The sequence below is a fragment of the Sceloporus undulatus genome, chromosome 7, assembly GCF_019175285.1.
Source record: "Sceloporus undulatus isolate JIND9_A2432 ecotype Alabama chromosome 7, SceUnd_v1.1, whole genome shotgun sequence".
NCBI lineage: Eukaryota > Metazoa > Chordata > Lepidosauria > Squamata > Phrynosomatidae > Sceloporus > Sceloporus undulatus.
In genome coordinates, this window is record NC_056528.1 from 46,829,751 (window position 1) to 46,843,755 (window position 14,005).

The 14,005-nt window shown below is 40.8% G+C and overlaps 1 protein-coding gene across 1 annotated transcript in view; it reads right to left on the reverse strand.

Annotated features, from left to right (window-relative positions):
* TENM1 (teneurin transmembrane protein 1) overlaps positions 1-14,005 on the reverse strand; it is a 292,675-nt gene that overhangs the window by 145,799 nt on the left and 132,871 nt on the right.

Sequence of the window (14,005 nt, forward strand, 5' to 3'; positions counted from 1 at the left end):
TTGTGGAAACGAGGACATTTGGATACGGAAAAATGAGTATTACTAATTATAATTAGATTTGAGATCAGATATTAAGGGTACGTGAGAAGTTATTTAGTTTTATATGCATTTTTTGTTTTGTTTAAGAGGTTAATGAGATATATATTAACCTCTAATTCTTTTTGTAAACATTCATAACACTTCTTATATGTTTTGTAAATTAGATAGATAGATGATTGATAGATAGATAATAGATAGATAGATAGATAGATAGATAGATGGATAGATAGTGTCTGCGTCTAACAGGATTACAGCGTTGGTCTATGGGAATTTTTGGGTCAATCTGTCACTGAAATGTAATTGTCACTTATGAGCTCACGTCAAACCGTGCATGGAAGAACGTCCGCCAGATTTGAATCTATGTGCAAACCGGAGCAAACTCAAGCAAGGAAAAAGAAATGAAACGACTTATGCAATTTGTCACCAGCTCTTTGTTTGCTTTTCTTTCCTTTTTGGGAATAAAGTCAAATCAATCACGGGCCGAAGAGTGCGCTGCAGCTCAGAGGCGGCTTGATTTCATCAACTGGAAATCCCATTTGAGAAAATTGCTGTGAAAGGAACAATCATTTTGTAAAAAATAAACATATTTCATGTTAAATCAAAAGAGAAGAAACCACCCCATTCTCTCAAACTTTCTCTCAATATAAACTTCTCTGGTAACTAACCTGTTCCGTGAAATCAGGTTGTAAAGAGTATTATGACTGTGTTAAGGGAACTGGATGTACAGAAAGACACATGCTAGGAAAGTCTCCCATGAAAGAATCAATGATCAAGAGAAGGGGCAAGAATGGAAATGAGATTCTGTGTAAAAAGAAGTGGTGATCAGAGGACCTCTTGAAATAAGATCCCCTGCTGCGCTATATGTTTGGGGTCCCCCTTCCAACATCTCTATAACTTCTTCAAAAGCCACTTTTTGCATTAAGCTTTTGACAGTGTGGACTAGTGTGAACCAGTCTGCTACAGTGTGGTATACACAATACCAATGTGATGTAATGGTTTGACAGCTGGACTAGGACTCTGCTTAGCCATAGCAACCTGTAGATGACAGTGGGAAAGTCATACTGTCTCAGCCTGAAAGGAAGACAATGGCAAGCCTCTTCTGACTAAATCTTGTCAAGAAATCTTAACTTTATAGGGCTGTCCTAAGCTGGGGTCAACATGAAGGCACACAGCGGCAGTAACAGCAGCAAAACCCAATACAATGCACCCACGTTATACGCTGGTGTGCCATACGTGGCTTCCAGCATATGCTGGAAGCCTGCACTGGAAGAAACCTTGGCATGCTCAGAAGAAGTAATGGGGTGCATGCCCTGCGGCGCACCGCAGTCACGAACCCCATTACTTCTAATGGGGCTCCAGCATACACATTTTTTTTCTTTACATGGAGGGGGATCCGGAATGGATCTTCCGCGTAAGGATAGGGCACACTGTAGTTTGCATGTCCAACTGCAACTAAACCTATCATTATGTCTAAGCATGCCTAGAACATATGGGTTGCCCATGTATCCCAACCTATCGTCCTCTGTGGCCTCTGCAGTGTCAAATTTTAGCCAGTAAGAAGTCTCTGTTGCTCTCTGTATGAGAAGAGCAATGGAAATGATGACAAGAAGGGGGCTTGGTTGACCTGTCCCTCTCCCCAGATGTTTACTTCAAATGAATTACTGAATGCCAGATATTGCTGGAGATACACTGAACTATACGCACATTCATTTCCCATTCTTTCACTCGCATGATCTGTTGCTTTTTAGTTCATTCAATAATGGATATTAAGCTAATTTATATTTTGTAAGGCAAAAGAACACCAATAAAAAATGAATGCGTTGGCAGAAGTGAATTAGGATCCTTATAGAGCTCCGCAGATTAAATGCAAAACTTGTAAAGTTCATCACTTCTTAATACATTCCCTGAAATATGCAACTTGGGTGTTGAGCGCAACTGGCAGGATTATAGTTCTGTCTGGAGATGATGAAACAGTTTGATTATTTTCTTGTTTTGCGCATGCAGAGAGCGTAGTGATCCTTAAATTCTTCAAACCTGATCGGAAAGCAATTCCATTACAGACTTAGCCAACTTTACAAATAATTCCGTGTTTAATAAACCGCAAATGATGTGCGGAACAGTAATTAATTAATTGCCGGAGGGGTCCTCTCTCTTTTAATTAGTATTTCTGTTGAAGAGGAAGAAAGGTAATTTATTTGAGGGATTGGTATTTGAACTAGTGGCCCTTGGTTATACCGCATTGACGGAAAAATTATGGAAGCAAAGAAAAACTAATTTAATAAAAATGCAAATAAATAAATAAAATGCCTATCCATCTGGCTCTTTTTTTTAAAATCAGATATAAAAATATAGAATGAGAAACACCCAAAAGAACAACAAGAAGGGAGAATCTATAGGCTTAATAAATATTTAATTCTTAATTCTGTGTTTTGATGAAGGCCCATATATTTAGCCTGATTTTCTGAAAGCTTATGTGCATCTTTTTTAACTGTTTTATTTTTGTTTTCTGGTTTTAAGCTGCTTGGAGGAGATGCAGTTCATAGAAATGGCTATATTGGTATTGAAGAACTAATTGTGCCATGTACAGAAACAAGGCCCTCCCTTCCCATAGACTTCTGAGCCTTTCTTTCTACATTCCTTAGTCCAATATGGAACTGGTTTGGAGGACTAGTCCAAGACGTTTTGCTGCCTGAGGTCAACGGTGCCCTGCTTTCTTCCATACAGAAAAGCCAACAAGATCTATAGATTTACACACACACATCTGTTTCCAGATGCTCACAAATCATTTGTGTGCAAAAGTGTGACTTTTGCACAAAACTCTGCACTATTGCATTAGAAAGTAGGTTTGAGGATACAGCTTTTTGTGTATGCCCAGAAGTTACTGAGTGGAGGAGGACAACTCCTTGCAGGACAGTTAAAGGACAACACCAAAGTGTCTACTGGAGCACATGAAAAAATATGGCAAAATATGCATCGAGGAAAGCCTGCTAGGATCTGGCTGGATACAGATGCCAAGAAATGCAAACCGTGGCATGGTAACTTGGATAAAGTATGCGCCTTCAAGTTGTCTGCTGACTTTAATGACTCTTTGAATTTAATGGGGTTATCCTTCCGTAGGGTTTCACTTTCTTGGGTTTGCAGAGGTGGTTTGCCATTACCTTTCTTTCAATATAGGCTACATCACCTGGGGCCCCTTCACACGACACAAATATATAGTGCTATGATTACACTTTAACAGCCATAGCTCCATCCTGTGGAATCCTAGGGTTTGCGGTTTGCTGTTGTGTACCTTCCAGTCATTTGACTTACGGTGACTCTTAACACAGGTTTTTCATGTTCAGAAGGGGGTTTGCTTCTGCTTTCCTCCATGGCTGAGAGTATGTGACTTGCCCAAGGATATCCAATGGGTTTCCATCGCCAAGTGGGGATTTGAACCCTGGTCTCCCATGCTCAAACCACTATGGCACATTGGCTCTCACTGCCATTCCCTTCTCCCTGTGTGTCGTGCCTTATTTAGATTATAAGGCAGAGGTTAGGAAACTGTCAAACTAACTATTTGTAATGTTTAGGGAGACCATTTGGAATTCTTAGACAGAGAACTCTAGTGCCCCACCAAACTACAAATCCCAGAACTTCATAGGATTCAGCCATGTAGTAGTATCACTAGGGTTGGCATCACTCTGTATGGTAACTCATGGTATCACCCCCATTGGCCACCTCCCAATAAGAATCTGGTGTCTTTGGAGGTATGTAGACTATAGTACCCTCCCCATATTTTCCCTATGAATGTAGCTTTGCGCATGTAACGGCTGTATTTTTATGCTTAGAACGATTGCCTGGGCCCTTATTGCCACCATCAGCACACAAAACTTGATCGTCCTGAAGAGCTTCTATTAGTAGAGCTGTCTCAGAAACAAATTCAGCCGCAACGTATTAAGAGCAAACTCTAGACAATGCTTCCATTCAGTGTCATACAAAATGGTTGTAGTAACAAATACACAGAAGTGTCCAGGGAAGCACACTTCTCTTTTTCATACAAAGCAAGCCAAGAAAATATTTATAATGAGCGTGTATCTATTAAAAGAATTCTCAAGATGCTGTAATTATTATTCATTTTCGACTATTGTGTCACCACGAAGCTTTATGATTCTATGGGGATTAAGTGTTTATGTATTGTGACAATTGCATTGACTATTAAAAAGCAATTTGGCTGACATCTGAGGTCTTTTGTTGCTAGTTTTAATTGGATTGTTCATCAAGCATCAACTCTCCCATCAACTGCAAAAACTACAGGCCAACATCAGTTTACAGTAATGTCTGTTTAATGATTTTCTCTTGTTGGATGCCAATTTTGTGGGGATAGATGCATGCTTGGTTTCATGTCGAGATCAACAATTAGTTAAAAGAAGACCAAAAAAATTTGAATATACATATTTTATGGAACACTACTTTTTGCACAGAATGTGAACTGATAATACATTACTATTGTTTCTACAAGCAATGCTTTGAGTATGAGTTCAGATTATGCCCATGCATTCAAGACGATGGAATGCTGAACCTGGAATCAGGCTGCAATGGCAACATTAACTACCATTGCATGAAACAGAGAAGGCATGCAACATTGCCAGCAAACATCAAGAAGATGAGTATTTTTGTTAATTACTGAAAGCAGTTTGCAATGTTTCATGAATTTCCAGCATATTCTGTCATCCCTCCCAAGGCAATTCCAAGATATGCACACTGGGTAGAGAAGGGCAAAAGGTTGGATGGCTTCTTCATATCCAAAACAAAAAGGACTTGGGGTTTTTGAAAACATGAAAATGAGCGAAACAGACACCAACAAATTCCTCCATTTAGCCAAGAGCTTTGAGAAGGTTAGTCTTAAAAAATCTGCATCTGAATCTGTATGAATGTAATCATGTTAATGCTAAATTATGGTGGTTTTTTCCCTCAGTGGCTGCATCTACACTGCAGAAATAATCTAGGTTGACACCACTTTAACTGCCATGGCTCAGTGCTATGGAATTCTGGGAACTGTAGTTTGTTGTGGCACCAGAGCTCTCTGACAGAGAAGGCTAAATGTCTCACACAAAACTATAAATCCAAGAATTCTGTAACACTGACGGTAGTTAAAGTGTTGCCAACCTGGATTACTTCTATAGTGCAGATGCAACCCATGATGTCTCTATTCTTTGAAGCCTCTATTGCAAACAGGTATATCATTATCTATGTTCTAGGAAAAGCTCCACAGTGGTACCTCGGGATACGAAATACCCAGGTTACGAAATTTTCGGGATACGAAAAAATCCCATAGGAAAACATTGTTCCGGGTTACGAATGTTTTTTCGGGTTACGAAAAAACTTTTGGTGCTTTTTTCGGCTTTTTCGCACGGAATCGCGGCTTTTCCCCATTAGCGCCTATGGCAATTCGGCTTACGAAGGCTTTTCGGGTTACGAACGGTGCCACGGAACGAATTAATTTCGTAACCCGAGGCACCACTGCATTTCTTCCATTTGGCCAGTTCTGATGTGGCTAGTACCACAGAATTGCAGAGTTGGAAGGGGCCTCATGGGAGATCCAATCCAACCCCATGTTCAATGCAAGATCTCAAGCTAAAGCACTGAAGACATCCAGAAGAGACCCCACCAGTTTCTTGGACTGCATCCCCATCTGCCAATGGCAGAGCATCAAGGCAGCTGCTATCCAAAGACATCCAAAGGGCCACATGGCTGCCACCACAGATTCAGAAGCAGTAGCCACAGACTAACAGAAGAGTCGGGCATCATAACACTCCTTTCTATGCACAAGAACTATGGCTTGATCCATAGCCATGCAAATCATTTCCCAGGAGATCAATCAAAACCTTCACATTTTTTAAAAGGACTGATGTTTTAACTCCCTCATATTGGGATTTCAGCAGCTTGCATTAAGGTAGAAAGGCAATAGCTTTTTAAAGCAGCTGTATTGTTCTTTTCTGCAAATCCCCCCCCCCCAAATTTTAATAAGTCAATATACATCCACATATTTAACTTGCAATTACCTCCTCCCAGCATTCAAGATGCAGGTGTGGAGAACTAGCCATTTACATTTGTATGCTCTCTGTGTGTGCTAATCTGGTCTAGCATACAGAGCCAGTTTAACCCTGGCAGCCACATTCAACATAGAGGTTATGTTTGGAGATGAGCTGCTCTCCCACACAAGAGACAGAGCAAATGAGAACAGGCTGGAACCACTGCGCCTGATAAACCCTTTCTCCTTTTAGAGGAGAGTCGGAGTGCAACTCCTTCTTCCATCTACTCTCTGTCACGTCGTTTGGCTTTTGCTGTCCTAAATCAAATGTGCCAGATTGATGTTACGATGCTTTTTTAGAACAAGTGTCATGGTGATTCAAACTGTAACACACACATGTCCTAAAACAACTGAGCAAATGCAAAGTGATAAAACATCTGCAATGAAGAGTTGGCCCTCCGCCACTCAGTTGTTGTTGTGTGCCTTCTAGGTGTTTCTGACTTATGGAGACCCTAAAGTGAACCCATTTTTGGGGCGGGGAGTGTGTCACTCAACCAAGGAATTGCCATGGGTCAAAGCTGATTTGGTGTCATTTAACAAGGGGAGCCAAATGAGGGCATTGCTTCCCAATGTTAAGAATCCTGCAATTACAATTTCCTTTAGCATCCACATTTCTAGTAACTATTTAGCTTACAGAAATACTAGCAATTTGGGGAGACGGAAGGAAAATCTCACCTAGGGGTGCCAAATTCTTATTGAGTGGCAATGTCCCCATTCCACCGCCATAGCCCTGGATATATTACATTTTCAGAAATGAAGATACTACCAGTCTTTCAGGTTGCAATGTGAGTAGACCTGATTGGGAATGCAACCGTACTGTACTCATCTGCTGTAAAGTCACATTTCTGTGTATTAAAAATTACAAACCTTCTCATGGCACCTTAAAGACTAGCTAACAGATTATGGCAGAAGCTCTCATGTGTTTCATGAGGTTCTACTGACGAAACAAACTCTAGTTTGCCAAAGCATCTGCCATAATGTATAAGACTTAATGGTGCCACAAAACTGTCTTTTCTTGGGCCATTGCTGCTGCTGTTTTACCACAGTATGGCTACTCTATTGGAAATCATCGTCAGGCATTCAAGGCATTGCTGCTGAACGGTTGTCCCTTTAAAGATCAACCTTTTTGAAAAGTAATAACCAACTACACACATGTGTCCACACAAACAAAATCTGAACCATATAATTTTTTACGCTATCCTTGAACCCTCAATGAACAGATGAGGGCATCACACAGCATTTCCAAATACTCCTTCCGCAACACAAACATTCAGACTTTTTCCTTGCCATCCAGTGTTCAGAATCTGATTGAGACTACAAATAAAGTTTTATGGGACATGAATCACACAGGGTTGGAATATCCTATATGGCAGTGTAGCTATATTTCTGATGGAAGGCTACAGCAGTTAATCATATTTTTTCCTCTGGAAATTTACTGTTTGAGGGTATATAAATACATTTTATCCCTCAGAGGAAATAACTTTATCTGGCAATATTTGAGACTAAAATCATAAAGCAGAAAATGCACCATTTAAACCCCCGTATATGTAGTAAAGTTTCTCTCTGTCCCTCAAATAGGCACATAAATAGGAACCAAAAGTGGAAAAATGGGGTAGTTCAAAACAACACAGGGTTGTAGAAAACAACACTGTGGGGCAGGGAGACATATATTCAACAATGGAAGGTGTATTGGAAGAGTTTATTGTAGTGGGTGTCATAGGGCATTTGGGCAAACCAAGTGTATATGGAAAGGGATTCCCTAACTACAGTGCGCCCACGTTATATGCGGGCATGCTATACGCAACTTTGAGCTTACGCGCTCAAGCCACAGGGAGCACATGGGGCACAAGGGGTGGTGCATCCCATTCAGATGAATGCGGGGCATCACCACACAGCCGCTTGCACAAGCCCCATTCAAATGAATGGGGCTTCAGCATAGGCGGAATTCACCTCATGCGGGGGGGGGGGTCCAGAACGGATTCCCCCCCATAAGGCAAGGATCCACTGTATAACTTTCAAATATGCACACACTACTCCATTGCTGATGTAAATGTGTAGTTGCCACCATCGCCCTCAGCCTCTCTCTGTGAGTTTATCTGCTGGCAATAATAGTGGATGACCATCTTAATTTCTCAGCATGTTCTCAATATGGGGAATTCAAAAAGGGTGACATGGACCTCTCTCAAAATAAGAATGCGAACCAATAAGAGAGAATGCGAACCAATGAAAAAGGTAAAGTTCTTCCTCCGTTATTGGCCCAGGCCATATTGGCTTCCAGCATCTTGGCTTTAGTATGGCCTGAATCCTATAGTTTGGTCCCTACTGGAGTAGATACACAATGCTGAATCGACTGTTGAATGGTAAGCCAACAAGTAAGTAAATAACATTGATTTGATAGATCTAGTCGGATTAAAGGCAGAATTCAGGCTTTTCTTTTCTGCAATTAATTCTTCACTAATATCCTTCTTGAAGGAAACCATGAGCAATTTTAGCAATTTTCTTCCCACTACAAACAGACTATGAACATAGGATTTTTGTGGGGTTTTCGGGTTACGTGGCCATGTTCTAGAAGAGTTTATTCCTGATGTTTCACCAGCATCTGTGACTGGCATCTTCAGAGAATATTGGCATGGAAGAGAGTGGGGGATATATATCTCTGAAGATGCCAGCCACAGATGCTGGCGAAACGTCAGGAATAAACTCTTCTGGAACATAGCCACACAGCCCAAAAAACCCACAAAAACAATGGATGCTGGCCATGTAAGCCTTTGACTTCACAGTCTATGAACAGTTCGGGACTCATTTTGCATAAAATCCACAAGTGATTGTTTTGAGCAGAAAACAGCATTTTCTCTGCAGAAAATAAAATAACATTTCTGTGCATAAATATTATATCCTGTGCAGGAAATATTGCAGAGAAGGGGAGGAGGCTTGCTTTCTCACCTGGGTAGCACAACTACCAAACCTGGAAGGCAGCCTCTTCCCACTAGTGCTTCATCCATAGCTCTCTGACACTACCCTCTAAGATGTCATCCAATGTATCTGCACTCCAGTGATGCCCCCATTTTCATCCAACCCTCAGCCTCCAACTTCTGCATCTTCTATTACAATCTATAACATTAAACGTATCAACTGCTATTGCATGATCAAGTGGTTTGGCCCTTAAGGTATGGCTAAGGGTGACACTGGAGAAGTTATTCAGATGCTATCTACTCAAGAGTATGCATTGCACTGAGATTAAATCCAGCAGCTAACTGCATACTGGGTCAGCATCATATTGGAAAAGGGTATGCTACCGTAATAAAAAAGCCACTGCAGGACCACCGGAAGATATTTTGCTGCTTCAGTTGAAAGGCAAAATGGTAAATACAAACACCGGCTGGACTGGCAGTCTCACTTAAATGCTGACAGCATCCTCCTTCCACATCTGAAGACAGCAGTTAATTTAAGGGAATCTAAGTAGGTTGTTACATCCATAGCTCTCTCCTTGAATAACAATGTCACATTCTCCCAGCATCTGCTCCTGATGTGACCACCCTACCCTGCCCAATTGGTAGTGCTAAGTCTGGTTAACTTTACATGAGGAACATGTGTGCCTCATCCTATTAGGATGAAAGGGAATGGAAGTAGGCAGCCTACAGGGATTGCAAAAAGGTGGGCTGTGCTGCTGATTCATAACAATTCATTCAGTTAAATGTAAGTATTGTACAGATATACAACCCATTATTTCCTGGAATGCCTTTCTGTCCTGCTACATTGACAATATGTTGAAGAAAATGGCAAGATGAACCTCTGAAAATCAATATGAGACGATAAGTGGAACTAAATTGTGATAATATGTCGAGATGTTGGTGCTCCAAGAATGCGATGTGTTACCACACCAGTATATAAATGTGATAAAAATTTATAATTGATTTAGCAGCTATCGAATACGAAATGTCATAAGTTGTGAATGGTCATATAGTAAATACCACTGGATATTATCTTTCTGATATCTTCAAATATTAAATGCCAGCTTTCAGTAAAAATAAATGGTGAATATTGACATTCCTTGGTCACACATGCACATTGCACAGTGATCATTTTCAGCAAACACCCAAAGCATTAAGTGAACTACCTGGGAATTATTTAGGACTAAAATTCACAGAAAAGAAACTTCAAAAGGAGAGGATGTGAAATCTAGTCGGGTAAATTTAACTCTGGGATAGTTTAATATCCCTGCACTTGATAGAACATGAAGAATTCTACTACTTGATTCATGTTATTGGTGGCAAGTAAGAAATGCATGGGGTCGCCATACGTCGACTGGTGACTTGAAGGCACATACAAGTTCAGCTCACTCATCTTTCATCTATGTAAGCCTCTTTCTTTTATGCTGTCTGTTCTTCCAGCTTTTAGGCTCGGACCTAGCTATGATGCCAGCACAGTGATCAGGCATTCGGTACAGTTTGAATAAATAATTTAAGTTATTGATGCAATTTAGTATGTTTATGTGTCTTTTATTTCACTGTAATAGCTACAGACCAAATTCATTTCAATGTAGTTCTCAATCCTCAGTTTCAATGAAATTCTCAAGTCTCAATGCCATATGGACTGCACAGTTTCTTCATCCCTACTACTTCATCCAAATCCTAATCCTCTCTGACTCTCATCCTCATCATCTCACAACATCATTATCATAGCACTTCCCAATCTCACTCTCTCTATCAGTCGCCATCCAGAGGCCCTTGCGTACTGCTCAATTCTAGCATTTTGTTGTTGTGTGCCTTCAAGTCATTTCCAACTTATGGCGACTCTAAGGCAACACTGTCACCTCCATGCTGGCTGTGGCTGATGGGAGCTGCAGCCCAACATTTGGATGGCCAAATGTTCCCTACAAGTGTACAAAACTATGGCATGGGATTGCTCTAAACAGGCTTTGTGGGAAGCATTGCATAGTGGTTTTAGCACTGGACTACAACTCTGGAGACTAGGGTTCAAATCCCCACTCAGCCATGGGAACCCACTGGGTGACATTGGATAAGTCACACACTTTCAGCCTCAGAAAACATATGGTCACCATAACTCAGAAATTGCTTGATGGTACAAAACAACAAGAAGTTGGTAGTAGGAATGGCTAGTATTGACTATGAATACTCTTAAGCACTTCAAGAGGCCAGGAAAATTGGTGTAAAAAGAAAGTGACATTTTAAAACAGACGTTGCCATCCCCACCTTTGCTGACAATGTCCCCATCTCTGGAAATAGTTAAAAGCTTACTTCTGAAAAAGGAATAATGCATTTCCATTCAATTTTGCCCACCCAGCCCTCCAAAACCAATGAAAAAGCTACTACCAAAAGCTGCAGAAGAGTGATATTTCCTTCAAAGGCCACACAAAAGAAAATACTGCCTTTTAAACTCTGGACACGGTGACCTGCCCTAGTTTGCAGCACAAAGAAGGGGCAATTTTAATATGCAATTTTAGGGAAACTATATATTTTTACATGCTAAAAGCATAAATTATATGACTACGAAAGGGGCACTTTGTCCAGATTTTATTAAGGTTTGCATACATTTATTTTTTGGCCTATTACTGTGTTTTCACCATTATCATACACCAACTCATCACTTGCAATAGTGCGGTTGTTGGTAATGGATCTCATTCAAAGGTGACACGAGAAAAGGATCAGATAATACCTCCAATTATAAGCCATCTAAAAACTGGTACATTAAACCCCCTTCCACTCCGTACTATTATCTCACAGCTTTTTGTCATTTGTTTGTTTTTCCCTCCATATGGCCGTGGCAGAATACATTTAATATCTCCCACCATTAAGAGTATGACAAATGCAGAAACTCAATCATGCTTTTAAAAACACAAAAACAAAAATAATTTGACCCAACAAGGTAGCTTTTTCAACTCAAGCATCCTTCCAAAGATGGAAAATCCTTGGAGAGTAAAGTCATATCTCCATGCAAACAAATTGGACTTGTAGCAAACAGACTCCATTCTTCCTCTCTGCCCAGCATCATATCTTCATTTTCCAGGCCACATTCTGTGGTTTCTTGCATGTGCATTTCTCACTGGGCTACATGGGAATTATGGAGCTCAGCTCTTTTTGTTGAGGGGCACATTTTGTGCTTCTTTAAACCCCAAGATAACCTCAAACACACCACTATATTTGTTTTTATGGTGGTCATATTTTTGGTCCGTTTCAGTTGGCATTCGAGAGAACTTCAAAGTTCACCATTACTAATATCCATCTAGGAACCAATAAACAGAAAGGCCAAGGCTTTTGGTCTGGTCAGGATATTTCCCCATATATATATATATATATATATATATATATATATATATTCTACCAGCTGTTGTCTCAGTCTAGTTGTGCAGATAGGAATTTTAGCAAGACCAGATTCTTAAACTTAGGCTTGAATGGCAGCTGGCACCCACGGGCACGACTCCATTTTGTCCCCCTGTTTGCATCCACAAACGGACAAGGGATGCAGATTTCAAGTCCGTGAAAACAGAGTTTTCTCAACAAACAGAAGTAAGCTAATCAATTTCAGTTCATTGATTGTAGCTTTTTTCTGGAGAATTATGACTTTCAGGGTATCAGGACCCCCCAAGAAAGTGATGGAGAACCTTTTAGAGACCAAGTGCCCAAACTGCAACCCAAAACCCACTTATTTATTGCAAAGTGCCGCATCCCTCTAGATGTCTAGTGACAAACTCTAGTGAAGTCTGTGTTGGGACGATGATGCGTGTGCCCACAGAGAGGGCTCTGAGTGCCACCTCTGGCACACGTGCCATAGGTTCGCCACCACTGCCCCAAGAGGTTCTGAAACCTTCTCTGATAAGCTGGGCCATAAGGCAAGGCTCTCAAGGTTTTCTTAAGATCTCTTCAGCTCCCAGAATTCCTGACTGTTGGGCCAAACTGGCTGAGGTTTCTGGGAGCTGATGTCCAAAAGACCCGGAGGACCAACGTTTGGGAATCACTGCTCTATAGGATGCCTTGGTAATGGAATTTATAATACGACCATCGAACAAGCCGCTATTCTTTGTTGCCATTTTAAATGCTCCAAGTACCTCTGGGTATATACATCTTGCCTCAGGGCTTGGCTTTGCTATCCGAACAATAAAATGTTTAAGTCAGTATGTATAATAAAAGATACAATGAACTAGCATCAATTTTTAAAACTGTTTTTCTTTGCACAATATGTACGGTTTGCAGATTAGTGGAACCAGCGGGTGATTTAAATCATTGAAACAAGTATTCCTGCTCAGTGTAATTAAAAAGTAGGAAAAACAAAAGCCATTTGTAGTGTCAACATAGGGGAATATTTTTGGTCTCCATGCCGCACCAATACAAATCATCAGAACCTGGTATGGAAAACTTGGGGAGAAACTAGGGAGCTTATCGCATTAACAAATAAGTCGTCTTACCTCTTCCAGCTTGAATTCAGGATCTGGGATGCCCCTGGATGTTATCATACCGAAACTGCTGCCTTCCTTGCTGGGATGCCTTTGCCTGGATGCATCTCGGGTCGAAGCCTTGTTCAGCCACCACTTTTTCAAAGCCGGGGAGCTTCCGACTTCAAAAATCGGCCAGCGGAGTGAGGCTTCAAACCGGGATGCATCCAAGCAGAGGCATTCCAGCTAGATAGGTGGCGATTTAGGTATGATAACATCTGGTGGCATCCCAGATCCTGAATTCAAGGTGAAAGAGGTAAGCTGTCTTATTTGTTAATGAGATAAGTTCCTAGATCACAGTAGCTCTGCAGATCCACTTATGGGACACTTTCAACAGTGCAATCTAAAGAAAGCTGACTCTTTTCCCACCTTTCACATCCTTGCACATAGTTTTTACTTTGCTAACTTTACATTAAAATGTACTTCTACAAACTCAGTATATTCTG